The sequence below is a fragment of the Ochotona curzoniae genome, unplaced genomic scaffold, assembly GCF_017591425.1.
Source record: "Ochotona curzoniae isolate NIBS_2020 unplaced genomic scaffold, NIBS_Ocur_1.0 scaffold_4701, whole genome shotgun sequence".
Classification (NCBI taxonomy): Eukaryota; Metazoa; Chordata; class Mammalia; order Lagomorpha; family Ochotonidae; genus Ochotona; species Ochotona curzoniae.
This window is the reverse complement of record NW_024467122.1, coordinates 52396426-52411206: the sequence shown is the minus strand read 5'-3', so window position 1 is coordinate 52411206 and position 14781 is coordinate 52396426.

The following is a 14781-nucleotide window of genomic DNA, read 5'->3' as shown; positions in this document are numbered from 1 at the left end:
TGTACTGCGTAGCTGTAGTTTGCTCTCTGCGCTGCCGAGTAGTATTCCACGGGAGAGCTGTACTGCGTTGTGTTTTCCCACCCTTGTGTTGATGGATATTTGGGTTGTTTCTGCATCTTGATGATCATGAATAAAGCTGTTATGAACATTCTTGCATCTGTATTTTGTGGGACACAAAGTATTCATTTCTCCAGGGTAGAATAACTGCATTATAAAGTTCTGTAGTCAGTAGAGGCAGGGATGGATTAAGGCCATCTTCACAGTCGCTGCCCCAAGCTCTCTCCTTTTCAGCCTTACCAGATGCCTCTGGTTGACATCCTTCCATGTTGAGGGTGTCTCTCTGACCAGGCCAGAAGAACAGCAATCCAAGGATTCCAGGGCCAATTTTACCCATAAAAAACTACAGAGGAAAAATCCTGTGGCTCCTGTAAGCCTATATCCTTGTTTACTTAACTGTCTGGGAAGATATCAGAAAGCCGGACAGTGCCACTGGCCCACCCAAGTATCCAGATGAGAAAATGCACAAGTGTGAATGGACTATATAACTGCAGGGACATGGTGACTGTTCACCTGTGTAGGAACAGTAACCTGTCTCCAGGCCTCCCTGCCTAAGCCCCTCTTCAAGTACTGGGCAGTTCTTAATCCTGGACTTAATCTCAGCCTTAGCTTTGTCCCCAAATCTGACCCCTCAATATCTTCCTTGTGTCTTTTGACAAAGTGCTCAAAAATCTATCTGCCACATTGATTCATCTGTCTTTGCAAGACTGAACAATGGCATTATATGGCTGTCACAATTATAGCTCCTAACCTCCTTGCCATACTAAGGGCCAAGTAAGGGTCTCCAGAAAACCCTGTGCTCTCCTAGGATGTAATCTCAGCCAACATAACCTGGATCCCAGGCAACACTAAGTGTATGCCTGTCCAGCTGCACAGAGAAATGTGTGTCATGACCCTGAGTCACCTCTGTTCTGTCTGCTTACTCAAGGCGGATTCTAAATGTGAGCCCCAACTTCACACAGGTTTCAAGAAAGCTCCTGAGTGAGTGGAATAAACTCAAGAATTGGCAGAGTGGGGAGAAGTGTCTTCAGCCAGAACTCTAATCTGGTCCCAGTCTTCCAGGGGCCTGTGAGACACTCCCCATGGGAGGTGGGCTGGGAGACGGAAACAGGCAACCCTTAGGCGGCACACCCTCGTGTTGAAAAAAATGAAGTCACCAACTGAGGAAGAGGCTAGCTCTGAAAAATATGTAAACAAGGAAGATTATGAAAATGTCCACAGAAAGAGGCCTGGGGGAAGGTGAGTCAAAGGCAATTCACAATTACAACTCTTAATTTTGCATTCAGAGTTTATTTATTTTTGAAAGCCTGCCCTAGTCTGGGTCACAGATGCTGGTCTCAGGTCTTGGAACAAAGTCTAACTCCAGCCCTGCCTCATAGAGAAATGGAGGAAGATGAGAATGTAACAGGAGAGGAGAAGAAAGCAGGTGGAATTGGAGGCTGACAGACTGGCATGGGGAAGAGGATGAGAAGGAGTGTGGAAAAGCTTGGGGCCAGGTGGGAAGGCAGTGGATACGCAGAGGAATGAAAATGGGACCATTCTCTTCCCAACCTTCCAACTCCTATTTCTGCTTCAACTCACAGAAGTCAGTTGAGAAGATGTAGGCATCCTATGCACTCACTTTGCTAAGAATTTCTGAGTAAGAAGAGCTGATTCAGTATGGCACTTGTGAATGGGGCTTTTGAGTCAAACTGAATTTGAGCCCTGACTGGGAGTTACTTTTGAGCTGACAAGGAAAACTCTCAATGCCCGAGTTTATATATAAATAAAATGGGGATAGAGTTTGGACAGTTCCAATGATATATTTCACTCACTTTGGCAAACACGTGCTGAGCATCAGCTGTAGCCTCAGTTTAGACCTGGTTTCCAGAAAACTTACAGGTGAGTGCAAGTGGAGAGATAATCAACAAGTCACATGAAGAAACCCCTGGGATTGGCACAATGGCTTAACTGGCTAATCTCTGCCTGCAAACGCCAGGATCCCATAGGCTCTGGTTCATGTCCCAGCTGCTTCACTTCCAATCCAGCTCCCTGCTTATAGGCTGGGAAAGCAGTGGAAAATGGTTCAAATTCTTGGGGCCCTGCACCCACATGGGAGATATGGAAGAAGCTCTAAGATCCTGGCTTCATATAAGCTTAGTTCCTGCCACTGTGGCAACTTGGGGAGTAAATGAGCAGATAGAATATCGTTCTCTCTCTTTGTCTCCTTCTCTCTGTAAATCCGCCTTTCAAAAAAAAAAAAAACTTAAGAAAAAGAAGAAAACCCTAGATCTTTAGTGCTTTGATGATTATAAAACAATAAAATGATCTTTAGTTACTAAGGGGTCAAACCTTCAGATATGATTAAGGGAACAATGACAACCATGAATGCACACAAGCTTGTTGCGTGCCCAGAGCTCCTGCAAGTGCTTGACATGTATTCATTCACTCAGGACATCCAGGAAGTAACATCAACATCCTGTAAGGGCTCTGGCTTAAGTCCCAGCTGCTCTATTTCCAATCCAGCTCCCTGCTAATACACCCAACAAAGCAGTGGAAGGTGGGCCATGTTCCTGGGACCCTGCTCCTCACGGGGAGGCCCATTTTACAGACTTGGAATTTGAAGCACAGAGAGGTAAACCATTTGCTCTAAGTTACCCAGAATATAAGTGAAATGACTAGGTTGGAATCCAGAAATTCAACACAGAGACCACTCTCTTAAGGACCTCTTTGTCCTGCGTCTCTGAAGCAGGCTGCAGTGTTTAGTTAACAGTCATGTGTGGAGAGGCCTTCACTGCCTGGCACCTAGTAAGTGTGCCAGCACAAGTTCTGAAGGCACAGCTCTGCCCTCATCAGATGTGTGGGACTTGAGTACTGCTCAGTGACTGGACCATTCCTGTCCCCTGTCTGACTCTGTCTCCTTGTCTCCATGAATGGGTAGGAGGAGACCTGTCCCTGAGGACAGTATTTCCCATCCCTATGTTATCCAGAGGCCACCCCATCCTTGTCCTGTAATCTCCTGCAGTGTGACAAAGCGAGCTGATGACCCCTTCTCTGGTGCCCAGCAAGCTGCCAGAGGCCTGGGAGTCTCTTGCTGCTGTCACAAACCCTGCCCCTCCCTGGACTCCGACCTCAGATGAACTTATGTGAGGGCACTCCCTTTTCAGAGACAAGAGCCAGCATGGGACTCCAGGCAAGGCCACCCAAAACACTTAGGATGTAGGGGTCAGAGGACCCAGATCTGCTTTCCAGAACTTCTACTGACCCTGAGGTCTCTGGCCTGGTTTTTCAACCAAGGAAATAGAAGAATTATGCTAAGACTTCTTGTAGACCTTAATTTTCGTGCTTCCTTCTATATTCACTGCTACAAATGAATGGAGGACCCGTTTTGGGAAAGCAGCATTTTTTGGCCTCTCATTTAAGAATTTTCTTTTTAATTTGAAAGTAAAATGAGGCTGGTGCCTCTGGCATATCAGGCTAAGCTTCTACCTGCTATGCTGGCATGCATCTGGGTGCTGGTTTAAGTCCTGGCTGTTCCACTTCCAATCTAGCTCCCTGCTAATACACATGGAAAAACAGTGGGAGATTGCCCAGGTCCTTGTGCCTCTCTAACCACATGGGAGACCCAAAAGGAGCTCTTGGCTCTGGATCAGCCCAGCTCTGGCTGTTCGGGCAATTTGGAGATATCTTTCTCTGTCTCTCTTCTCTTTGTAACTCAGCCTTCCCAATAAAAACAAATCTAAAAAGAAAAAGAAAAAGGAAAAGAGAAAAAGAGAAAATCATGGTGCATGGATTTTTAAAAAATTTCCACAAAATAACTTTTTTATTTCATCTTCCATGAACATGATGAAGTCTCACCATTTTCTACATTGTTCAAACATGTAAAATATTGATAGAAAGAAAATCAATATAAGATGGATTTAAATCCAAATAAGTCTTTTTAAAGACAATAAAATTAAGGAGATTTTGTAAGCATACACAAAAAAGCAAAAGTAAATTGTAACAATGTTTTGACAGTGACTATGCAAATACATATCAAGGGGCCAGCACTGTGACCAAGCAAGTTAGGCCTATAACACTAGCAGCCCACATGGGGAGCGGTTCAAGGCCTGGATGCTCCCCCTTCCAATCCAGCTTCCTGTTACTGTACCTGGGAGAGCAGTGCAAGTTGGCTTAAGCATTTGGGGCACTGCACTCATGTGGCAGACCTGGCTGGGGTTCCAGATCCTGGCTTTGGCTTAGCCCAGCTCTGGTCGTTGTGATCATTTAGTTAGCAAACCAGCAAACCAGCATATGGGAGATCTCTTTCTGTCACTCTACATTTCAAATAAATAATCATTAAAATAATAAGGCTTTTTAAAAAAAATATGAACTTTTAACAGTGTCTATCTCTGGAGTAGAAATAACTGAGTAATTGTCATGATCCATGTTACACATTTCTGTGTTAAAAAAAATAAGTATAGATTGTTTCCCTTTTAATTTTTTGAAGATTTATTTATGTTTATTAGAAAGGCAGATTCACAGATACGTAAGACAGAGAGAAAGATCTTCCATCTGCTGGCTTACTTCCAAGTGATTGCAATGACTGGAGCTACGCTGATCCGAAGCCAGGAGCAAGGAGTCTCCTCCAGGCCTCCCATACAGGTGCAGGGTCCCAAGACTTTGGATCATCCTCCATTGCTTTCCCAGGCCACAAGCAGGGAGCTGGATGGAAAGCTGGTCTGCTGGGATTAGGACCAGTGCCCATATGGGATCCTGGCACGTGCAAGATGAGGACTTTAGCTGCTAGACTATGGCACCATGCCCAATTATTATCAGATTTTTACTGCTTTTTAATTTTGGATGCTTGTCTCAACGTTTTATTTTATTCTAGGTATGATTTATGCATTTATTTGCCTATATAAAAGGTAGAGAAACTGGGAGGGAGACAAAAGCCAGGAGACAGATCTATCCTCTGGCTCACTTCTGGCTACTGTGCCTCCTGTTCAGCTCCCTGCTAACGTACCTGGGAAGCAGCAAAGCTAGCCCAAATACTTGAGCTTCTGTCATCCAAGTGGGAAACCAGCTGGAGCTCCAGGCTTCTGGTTTCAGTCTGATTCCAGCTGCAGCCAGGCTGGTCTGAAGCCAGGAACCAAGAGCCTCTTCCAGGTCTCCCACATAGGTGCAGGGGCCCAGGGACTTAGGCCATCATCCACTGCTTTCCCAGGCACATTAACAGGGAATTGGATCAAAAGTGGAGTTGCCGGGGTCCATGTAGGTGAGATGCAGGCGTTGCAGGAAAAGGCTTACTTACTATACCATGATGCCAGACCCAATTTTGGGCAAACTTTTTAAGTGCCCTCCTGTGTGTGTGTTGAGTGTTTGAAGTGTATCCGTGGGCCTGGTGCAAAGGCTTGATTGGCGAATCCTCCCGTTTAAGCGCCGGGATCCCAGAAGGGCACCAGCTCATGTCCCAGCTGATCCACTTCCATCCAGCTCCCTGCTTGTGGCCTGGGAAAGTAATAGACAGCCTAAAGCCTAAGGCCCCTGCACTGGTGTGGGAGACCCGGAGGGAGCTCCTGGCTCCTGACTTTGAATCAGCTCAGCTTTGGCCATTGTGGCCACTTAGGAAGTAAACCAGAGGACGGAAGATCTTTGTCTCTGCCTCTCCTTCTCTCAGAAAACCTTCCTTTCCAATTAAAAAAAACTAAATAAATCTTAACAGTGGGATCTGGAACACATTATTTAATCTCTGCATCTCAGTCTTCTCTGCCATAAAACCTCTCCTCGGGGTTCAATGGGTTAGGATCTCAAGCAGAAGGTCTGACCCAATAGGGGGCATTTGAACTTGGCTGTTAACGATTATGTCCTCTGCTTTCATAGCTGCTTGACGTTCTAGTGCACAGATGGCAACAGAGCTGAGAGATGCTTGACTTCCACTGCATGTACTACAAAGAACACACACGTGTGGCATCTGAGACGGCGAAGTCCTTGCCTGGGACACCTGTAACCCGCATCAGAGTGCCTGGGTGCACGTCCCGGCTCCACTTTCCATTCTTGCTTCCTGCTCATGTGCACACTGGAAGGCAACAGGTAATGACACAAGAATTTGGGTCCCTGCCACCCACAGGGTAGACCCCGACTGAATTCTGGGTTCTTGGTTTTGTCCTGGCCCAGCCTTGGCTGCTGCAGGCATTTGAACCAATGGGAAGATCTCTATCTACCTTTGTCTCTTTCTCACATACACTAAATGGCTCTTCTGAAATTAATGAGCAGCAGGCCCAGAACACAGGCCTCTTCTTTTGCCCTTGTGTTACTCTCACCACAATGTTCATGAGGCTCCCCCAAAACCACAGAGGCTGGAGAGGGTAGCCGTCCCATCATTTGTCCCTCGCGAGGTTTTCATCTTCTGTACACCAAGGGCTGTTCCCAGGGCAGGAAGCTCTCAGGCACAGGCGAGCTCCCAGTCCTTAGGCCTGAGATTCTCCTCAATACAGAAAGTCACCAGAGGGCCTGGTGTGATGGCTCACCTGGCTAATGCTTCCCTTTCAAGCACCAGGATCTCATATGGACGCTGGTTCATGTCCAGGCTGCTCCACTTCCCATCTGGCTCCCCGCTTGTGGCCTGAGAAGACAGCTGCAGATGGTCCACAGCCTTGGGAGGTTACATCCTTGTGGGAGACCCAGAAAAGGCTCCAGGCTCCTGGCTTCAGAATAGCTCAGCTCCAGCCATTGCAGCTGTTTGCAGAATGAACCAATGGATGGAATATCTTTCTGTTGGTTTTTCTTTTTCTTGAAAATCTGCCATTCCAATAAAAATAGATAAATCTTAGGGATTGTCTTTTGAGGGCCACCCCTCCTCTCACTACTCTAGCCACTCTAGTTTAGCTCAAAGTGCGGCGGGAAGGAGCAGCCTGGAGCTGAGAGGGAGGTCTGGCTATTTATCCAGCTATTGACACCGTCAGAGCTTTGTTCATGTGTTCATGGCACAATACCTGCCTAACGAACTGAGAGGCTGGACTGTGGCTTCTGGGAGTCCTTGTTCACTGGGAATCCTCGTGCCAGGCCGGTTGGGTCCAGTGGCTCCAGGGGCAGCCATGAGGATTCTCTTGGTTGCTCTCTGCCACCTTCCTCCCTCTAGCCTTCAGGACCATCTCTCTTCCCTGGCAAGTGGAAGAGCAGGAGATGCTGGATCATGGCCATGCTGAGGCCTTGCTTGCCTCCCTGGGAGCTTCACAGGTAAACATTCAAGCATCTTAGCAGTCTGACAGGTAACAAAGTGCTCCCGCTGCTATTGACCTTGCTAAGAGCTTGAAATGTGTTTTGCCATTCCTCTGACAACCCTGGGGGAGGTCTTCCTTTTCCCAGTTAGAAAATGAAACCTTGGGCCTGGCACGATAGTGTAGTGGTTAAAAGTCCTCGCCTTGCACATGCCAGGATCCCATATGGTCGCTGGTTCTAATTCTGGCGGCCCTGCTTCCCCTCCAGCTCCCTGCTTGTGGTCTGGGAAAGCAGTCAGGAACAGCCTAAAGCCTTGAGATCCTGCACCTGCTTGGGAGACCTGAAAGAGCTCCAGGCTCCTGGCTTCGGAATGGCTCAGCTCCAGCCATTGTGGCCACTTGGGAAGTAAACCATTGGACGGAAGATCTTCCTCTCTGTATATCTGACTTTCCAATAAAAATAAATAAATCTTAAAAAAAAGAAAAAAAGAAAGCAAATGAAACCCTGGAGCTTGCAGAAGCCAAGGGATCTGCCTCAGGTCATAAGGTCATCAGGAGCTCTTTCTTCCAGTCAGAGGCCTGAGCTACCAGCCCTGGTCTCTCCCTCCACTACCTCTTTCATCAGCAGGAGAGCTTTGCCTCCATCGGCAAAAGCCCGGAGACAAAACACGAATCAGTTCACAGGCTCCTGCAGGGTCTGACTTCCCTTCTGGAGGCCCATTCCTGGAAAAGGAGGCATGGTCAAAGCAAGGGCCTTCTCGGGTCCCCTGGTGGTGCGTGCACAGCGAGGTGTGGGAGCAGTACGGACAGCAGAAGTCAAGGTGAGGCTGGCCCAGGGCAGGCTCTGGCTGGAGCCTGTCTGTCCCTGAGCTGACTGGAAAACGCAGCTGTTCCCTGGAACCAGCCACCCAGCCCACAAAGACCACAGCTGAGTCACTTTCTTCACTCTGCCCTGGATTACTGCACCTTGCCTCGCAGCTTCTTCCTCATTCACTCTCTCTCATATCATCTCTTGGCCTCTTGCTAACTGATAACTGTTTTTACAGAAGTTACTTGGAATCATTGATTTTTGAAGGTGTCACGCTGACAGTCTCAGCCTACCCCACGTGATGGGTAATAGGTGACAGGTGACGGGGGTTAGGGTTATGGTTAGGTGACAGGATTCATCTTGGTGTTGTTGAAAACAGGAAGCACAAACATGCAAGCACACTCAGCAGTCTACATTGCTAATCTGTGTGAGTGCAGATTTGATACAGCAGTGGGTGCTGGGTGTGCTGGTTGAGATGCCTCTGGGGATTGCCCACATCCCAGGACAGTGCTGGTTCAAGTTTGGGCTCTGCACCTGATTCTAGTTTCCTGTTCATGCATCCTGGGAGGCAGTTGTTGATGGTCAAGTACTTGAGTCCCTGTTATCCACATGAGAAACTCAGATGGAGTTCTGGGATCCTGGCTCAGAGTTCTGGCCTGGCTCAGCCCCAGCTGCTGAAGCCATGTAAGGAGTGAACAGCAGATGGGGGATCTCGGTGCTTTGCAAAAACAATTATATATATGTAGGTAGGTAGATACACACACATATATAAACAGATACGGCAAAAGCATCACAAGCAAAGTTCTCAAAGAGTTACAAATTGCAGCTGGTGTTGTACCACATGGGTTAAAGCTGCCGACTCTGATCCTGGCATCGCCTAGAAGTGCTGAATCAAGCCCTGGCTTCTCCACTTCTGATTCAACTCCCTGATAACAGTCTGGGAAAAGCAACAGAAGATGGCATAAGTGCTTGGGCCCCTGCTGCCCATGTGGGGACCTCAGAGAAGCTCCGGGCGCCTGGCTTCGGTCTGGTCCGGCTCCAGCCATTGTGGCCATCTGGAGAGTGCATCAGCAGATGGAAGAGTTCTGTCTGTCTGTCTGTCTCTCTTTCTCTGTAACTCTGCCTTTCAAATAAATAGAAAATTAAAAGAGTTATACATGACCATGTCTCTTAGGGTCTGAGAATTCAAGATTTACATCTTGATAACAGATCCTGTTACTGTGAAGCCCTCATGGATTGACACCCACTGAAGTGGAGCCGGAGCCAGAAGGGACATTCTGCTCACCACCCTTATTTCTTCCCAGTTGCTTACTAATGTTTGGTGCGTGATACCCAGCAGTGCCTGGCCCTGAAGAGAGTGGGCAAGGGAGTGGGCTTGCAGTCAGCTTCATTGCTGGGGGTCCCCTGTTCCCTGGGGGTCCCCTGCTCCCTGGGGGTCCCCCCCCCCCGCCCCGCAGCCCTTTACAGGGCTGTCTGCTGTTGTTTCTGGGTGGTAATTCTAGAACTGGAGCAATTGATATTTTAGTGCTAAGGAAGTCAAGGTCTGGAGGAGTGACCTGTCTGAGCTCGGGGATGGAGAGGCACATGTTGCAGCTTCCTCAAGATGGAAGTCAGTGTCTTCATGGCCTCCGCAGCCCTGAGAGCTCCCCTCTCACCCCAGTCCTCCCGCCTCACTCGGGGTGCACAGCACCCCAGAGATTTCCATATCAGTTCTCTGAGTTCTTATTTAAGCAGGCCTTCCTTATGTCTACTCTTTATCCCCACTGTTGTCCTTCTAGAATAATTTCAGAAAAAGCCAATCGCATGAAGATGCATGCTCATAGAGGGTCAGTGCAGGTTTATTACAAGAACAGAATCCTACCAGCTGTCCAGACATCCTAAATACAATGGTCACCTTTGTAAATGACAGTGTTGTCACACACGGAGTTCAGTGGATTCCTATGATGAGATGTGCCATTGTTGACACTGAAAAAAAAATCTGTGTGCAGCACAGTGGCCTAATAACTAAATACTTGCCTTGCATGCACCGGGAACCCATATTGGTACCAGTTTTTGCCCTGGCTGCTGCACTTGCCATCCAATTCCCTGCTTGTAGCTTGGGAAAGCAGCCTTGGAACCCTGCACCCATGTGGGAGATCAGTAAGAAGCTCCTGGCTCCTGGCTTTGGATCAAGTCAGTCCCAATCATTGTAGCCATTTGGGAGTGAACCACCGGCAGATCTTACTCTCTGTCTCTCCTTCTGTCTGTAAATCTATCTTTTCAATAATAATAATAATAATAAAATAAGTCTTAATAAAAAGAAAAATCTGGCTACTTATTTAATGAAATCAGGCAAGTTTTCAAAAATTTCAAAAATTGAGGATAAAAGACCTTAATGATGACATTTCAACCACAAAGGAGGGGAAATTACAGTAAAAAGACAAGTAACATAACCACATGTAATGTGGTTAGATCCTGATTTTACAGAATGTGTGGTCTGACGTTGCAGTGCATGTATTGAGATTGGGCCTCCTCAGTTGCTGATATATTTACAGTGGGCAGCGTGTCCAGATGCACATGGGACATGATGGGCAGCCCATCTAGGGCAGTCGGGGATACCAATGGCCTTGTAAGAGGATAGAAAACAGGGTCCAGCAAGGTAGCCTAGTGGTTAAAGTCCTTGCCTTGCATGCGTCAGTCAGGATCCCTTGCAGGTGCCAATTCTCATTCTGGCAGCCCCCCCGCTTCTCATCCAGTTCCCTGCTTGCGGCCTGGGAAAGCAGTTGAGGACAGGCCAAAGCCTTGGGATCCTGCACCCACATGGGAGACCCAGAAGAGGTTTCTGGCTCCTGGCTTCGGATCAGCTCAGCTCTGGCCTTTGTGGCTGCTGGGGGAGTGAATCATTGGGCGGGAGATCTTCCCCTCCATCTCTCCTCCTCTCTGTATATCTGACTTTCTAATAATGATAATAATAATAATAATAATATGGAAAACAGAATAGAGTGGACAACTCTCCTGGCCAAGCTTTGTAGCATGTTTCTGCGTCTGTGGATGCACTAAGGTGGACTTTATCAATCAACAGACCTTGGAAAGATTTTTTTCAGCCCTGGAGCAATGAAACCAGCAACTTCTCAAGACTATCATCACTACTCATATTACACCTTCAAATCGCTCTTCTCTACTTTGGGATCTCTAAGGCGTTATTAAATGACTGTCCCCACTCCTGGGTGCTGATGTAGTTTGACAGCAAGGAGTGCTACCCTCTCTTCCTCCCTGGTGGACACAGGAGGAAAAAGAGAGAGAGAGACTGAAACATTTGTCCCTCCCACCTTTCTCAGCACCTGACCCTTCCCACCCCAATCAGAGGTCCATATGAGTGTGGATATCTCTCCACTACATAAACAATATTAAAAAGAAAAATTTCAAAAAAATTTAATAAATAGATTCCAATGTAAAAAAAAATAGATCCTGATATCAGCAAAAAAGGATTTTTTTTTCATTTTTTAAAAAACACTTTCTTCTCATAAATAGGGAAAATTTGGCACAGATTGATTGGATGAAGGAGTTATTGTTAAAACCATTGGGCATATTAATGAGAATGAGTTGATAATTGTGGCTTTTTAAAAATCCTTTAGAGACCCCTTTGGACTATAAATCCTGAGAATGTTTCCCTGGTGTGGGAAGGCATGACAGCTCTGGAAAGAAGTACCCCCGCCCAGCATTAATAGCAAGGATAAGGGATTACATTGACTTTCTCTTTTTCGCTTGTCTTGGCTTATTTTCTCAATGTTTATAAACATGCTCCATCAGGGACAATGGTACAGTCAGCACTGTGGCCAGGGCATAGCTGACTACAGAGCCAGTAGGGATTCCTGCCAGCGAGGAGCCGTGAGGCCAGCCCACGAGCTCAGGGAAGGAACCATCGTATTTGGCACCACCCACCCTGGCACAGCTCAGGACTGAAGGGCACCTGCCAGCTGAGGTCTGCCTTCCTCCCACCATCCTCACCCTCTCTCCACTGTCTCCATTAGACTGATGAACTCCCCACTCTGACCACACGTGGTCTCCACAATGTGACCCCAACAGGGACAAGTCACGATTCTTCACCCAGCTCTGGGCTGTGTAGACCTCTTGGGGTATGTGTGGGAGACCAAGACAAGGTGAGGTATAGGACATAGGTGTTTCCATAGGTGGCTGTCCCCTTCGCAAAGTGTGCATGCGTGCACACACACATAGTGCTGAAACCAGAGAAGACTCTCCCACTCATTCCTGAGAAATATTCCTTAAAGCAGTTCTCACTCCCCAGGACCTCTGGGTGTTGGGGACCCACCCCATAAAACACAAGTGCACAGAGACCTCAAGATCCCCTGGCACAAGCTTTCTGGTACTAAGGGACGGAGCTAAGGCTCCGACTGAGAAAATGACTTGGCAAGTCACACGAGGAGTTTGCAGCAGCCCTGGGATTAGATAGAAGCCAGGAATCTTGGTGACACACTGCCTCTCACAGGCCTGACTAGTCCAAGCCCTGGAGAACAAGGTTCCTCCTGGCCACCCCTCCTGCCCACCGCAGTACGGATCAGGAGATACACCGAGTAGTCTGCTGGAGGGAACTCTGTCCACATGCCGTGCCCACCTGCAGCCGCCCAGAAAAGGAGCTCATGTTTGAGTCAGCCAGGACCTGTGAAGGAGCAGGAAGGTGGTACAGATGGGCAGAGCTGAGGGTACAGATGGGCAGAGCTGAGGGCACACAATGGGCAGCTTCGACATGGCAGCAGCCAGCCCTCAGCCCAAAGGCACTGCCTGCAGCAAGGCAATGAGCTCTGCTGAGTGTCACTGCTGCCGCTTCCCACCTTGCTCCTTCCTAAGCCCTGGCCAAATTCCACAGGTGGAGGGAGGACAAGCAGTGTAGAGAGCTGCCTGGGGATCCAGGGATAGGATTTCTGATGGGGCACTGCAACCTGCAGCCAGCCCACCATGTATGTAGTCCAGAGCCAAGTGGACCTTGCTTTTCCTGTCATTTGTTCTGAGTCTAGGTTGGCCTCATGAGCAGGGGACAAATCTGGAAAAAGGTAAACATTGAGGAAACCCTCTCTCTCCGGCTCCCAATCTCTGGCTCTGCCAACTCCCAGCCCGGCCTGCTTTGCACAAAATAGGAGCTAGAGAAGACAGGACTGTGGCCTTGGATCAGGAAGACTGAGAAGGCAAAATTGTGGACCTAATGTGATGGCTCAGTTGGCTAATCCTCCACTTTGCAAGTGCTGAGATGCATATCTCAGCTGCTCCACCTCCTATCCAGTTCCCTGCTTATGGTCTTGGGAAGCAGCGGAAAATGGCTCAAAGCCATGGGATCCTATACATGCTTAGGAGACCCAAAAGACCCAAAAGCTCCTGGCTTTGGATCAGCTCAGCTCTTCTCTGGCCATTGTGGCCATTTGCAGGTGTGAACCAGTGGATGGGAGATGTTTCTGTCTCTCCTCTCTGTAAATCTGCCTTTCCAATAAAAAAAAAATCTTTAAAAAAACAAAGTAAGGTGGTGGGAAACCAGGCATTGAAGCCAGGAGTACCTGCAGTAGCTCCTACGTGTAGGAGGGAGTTACTATACCCCACGTGTCCTTTTCTCACTGGGGGGTGGGGTGGGGAGGGGATGGTCTGTAACACAGCCTCCCTGTCCCCCATGAGGTTACCCATCGTGTCCTTCTCTCCAGCTCTCCACCCGTCCACCCCACCCACCCTGGTGTTGGGAGTGCCACCTGGGTGGCGTCCTCAGTGTTGACTGAAAGTGAACTGGTGCCAGGTGGTGGTGACAGAGCACACAGAGGCGGCCCGGCCTCCTGAGGTTGGGGAGCAAATGGGGAATTCATATTCTTGGTTCCGGGACTGATTTACTGAGTCATTCAATATTGTTTGAGTGCTTAGTAGAGGTGGTGGTAGGAATGAATTCCTGGGCTTCTTTGGCTCCTTTTAGCTAGAAACATGTTTCTGGAAGGCTGCAGAGAAAAGGGAACCCCTGCTCCAGCTCAGTGATACTAACTTGGGCCTTCATGGCTCTGGTCACTCACAGAGCAGCCAGGCCTCAGCACATGCTTACACACACCATTTGTACCAACTCCACCTGCTCCACCCCTGGCAGAGAGCTGGGATAGACAGCTGGAGAGGTACAGGGCCCAGGGTTTCAAACTGGGAACAATCTCTGCTTCTTGGTTGCCCAGTGAGAAGGAAGCCTGGCATGGGGAAGGTGGTTCTCAAGCTGGCAGAGGAATGGACAGATTTCTCAGGAGTGGAAGTACAGGCCACTTCAAGTGTTGACTGAGACATGCGCTGGCTGTTTCCACTGTTGGGGAATGCAAGCAGGCTTGATCTCATGGTGGGGTGGGGGTGGAAGAAGAGGTTTTGTTCATCTGGTGAGTTTTTCCATTGTCCCTGATCCAGGAAAATCGGTCCCTTTTCTTCTACTTTTACCCCTAAACTCAACAGCACTCATCAGTAGAAAACACTGAACTCTCAATTATACTTGCTGACTATTCCACCAGTCACAAAAATTTTCTTGAAAATTGACCTCTGGGCCAATTCAGTCTTAAGGAAATCATCCCTTCTGGTAAGCCCCTCATCCCCCATCCAGACAGTACCCACGCCACCAGCAAGCCAAGGGCTGAAGATGGGGAGTTTTCCAGTCCCCCAGGAAAGCTCCCCCACCCCAACCTGTCCAACCCCGTGCTCTGCTTGCCAAACTGTTGAGCAGGAACAGGCCATTCTGGCCTC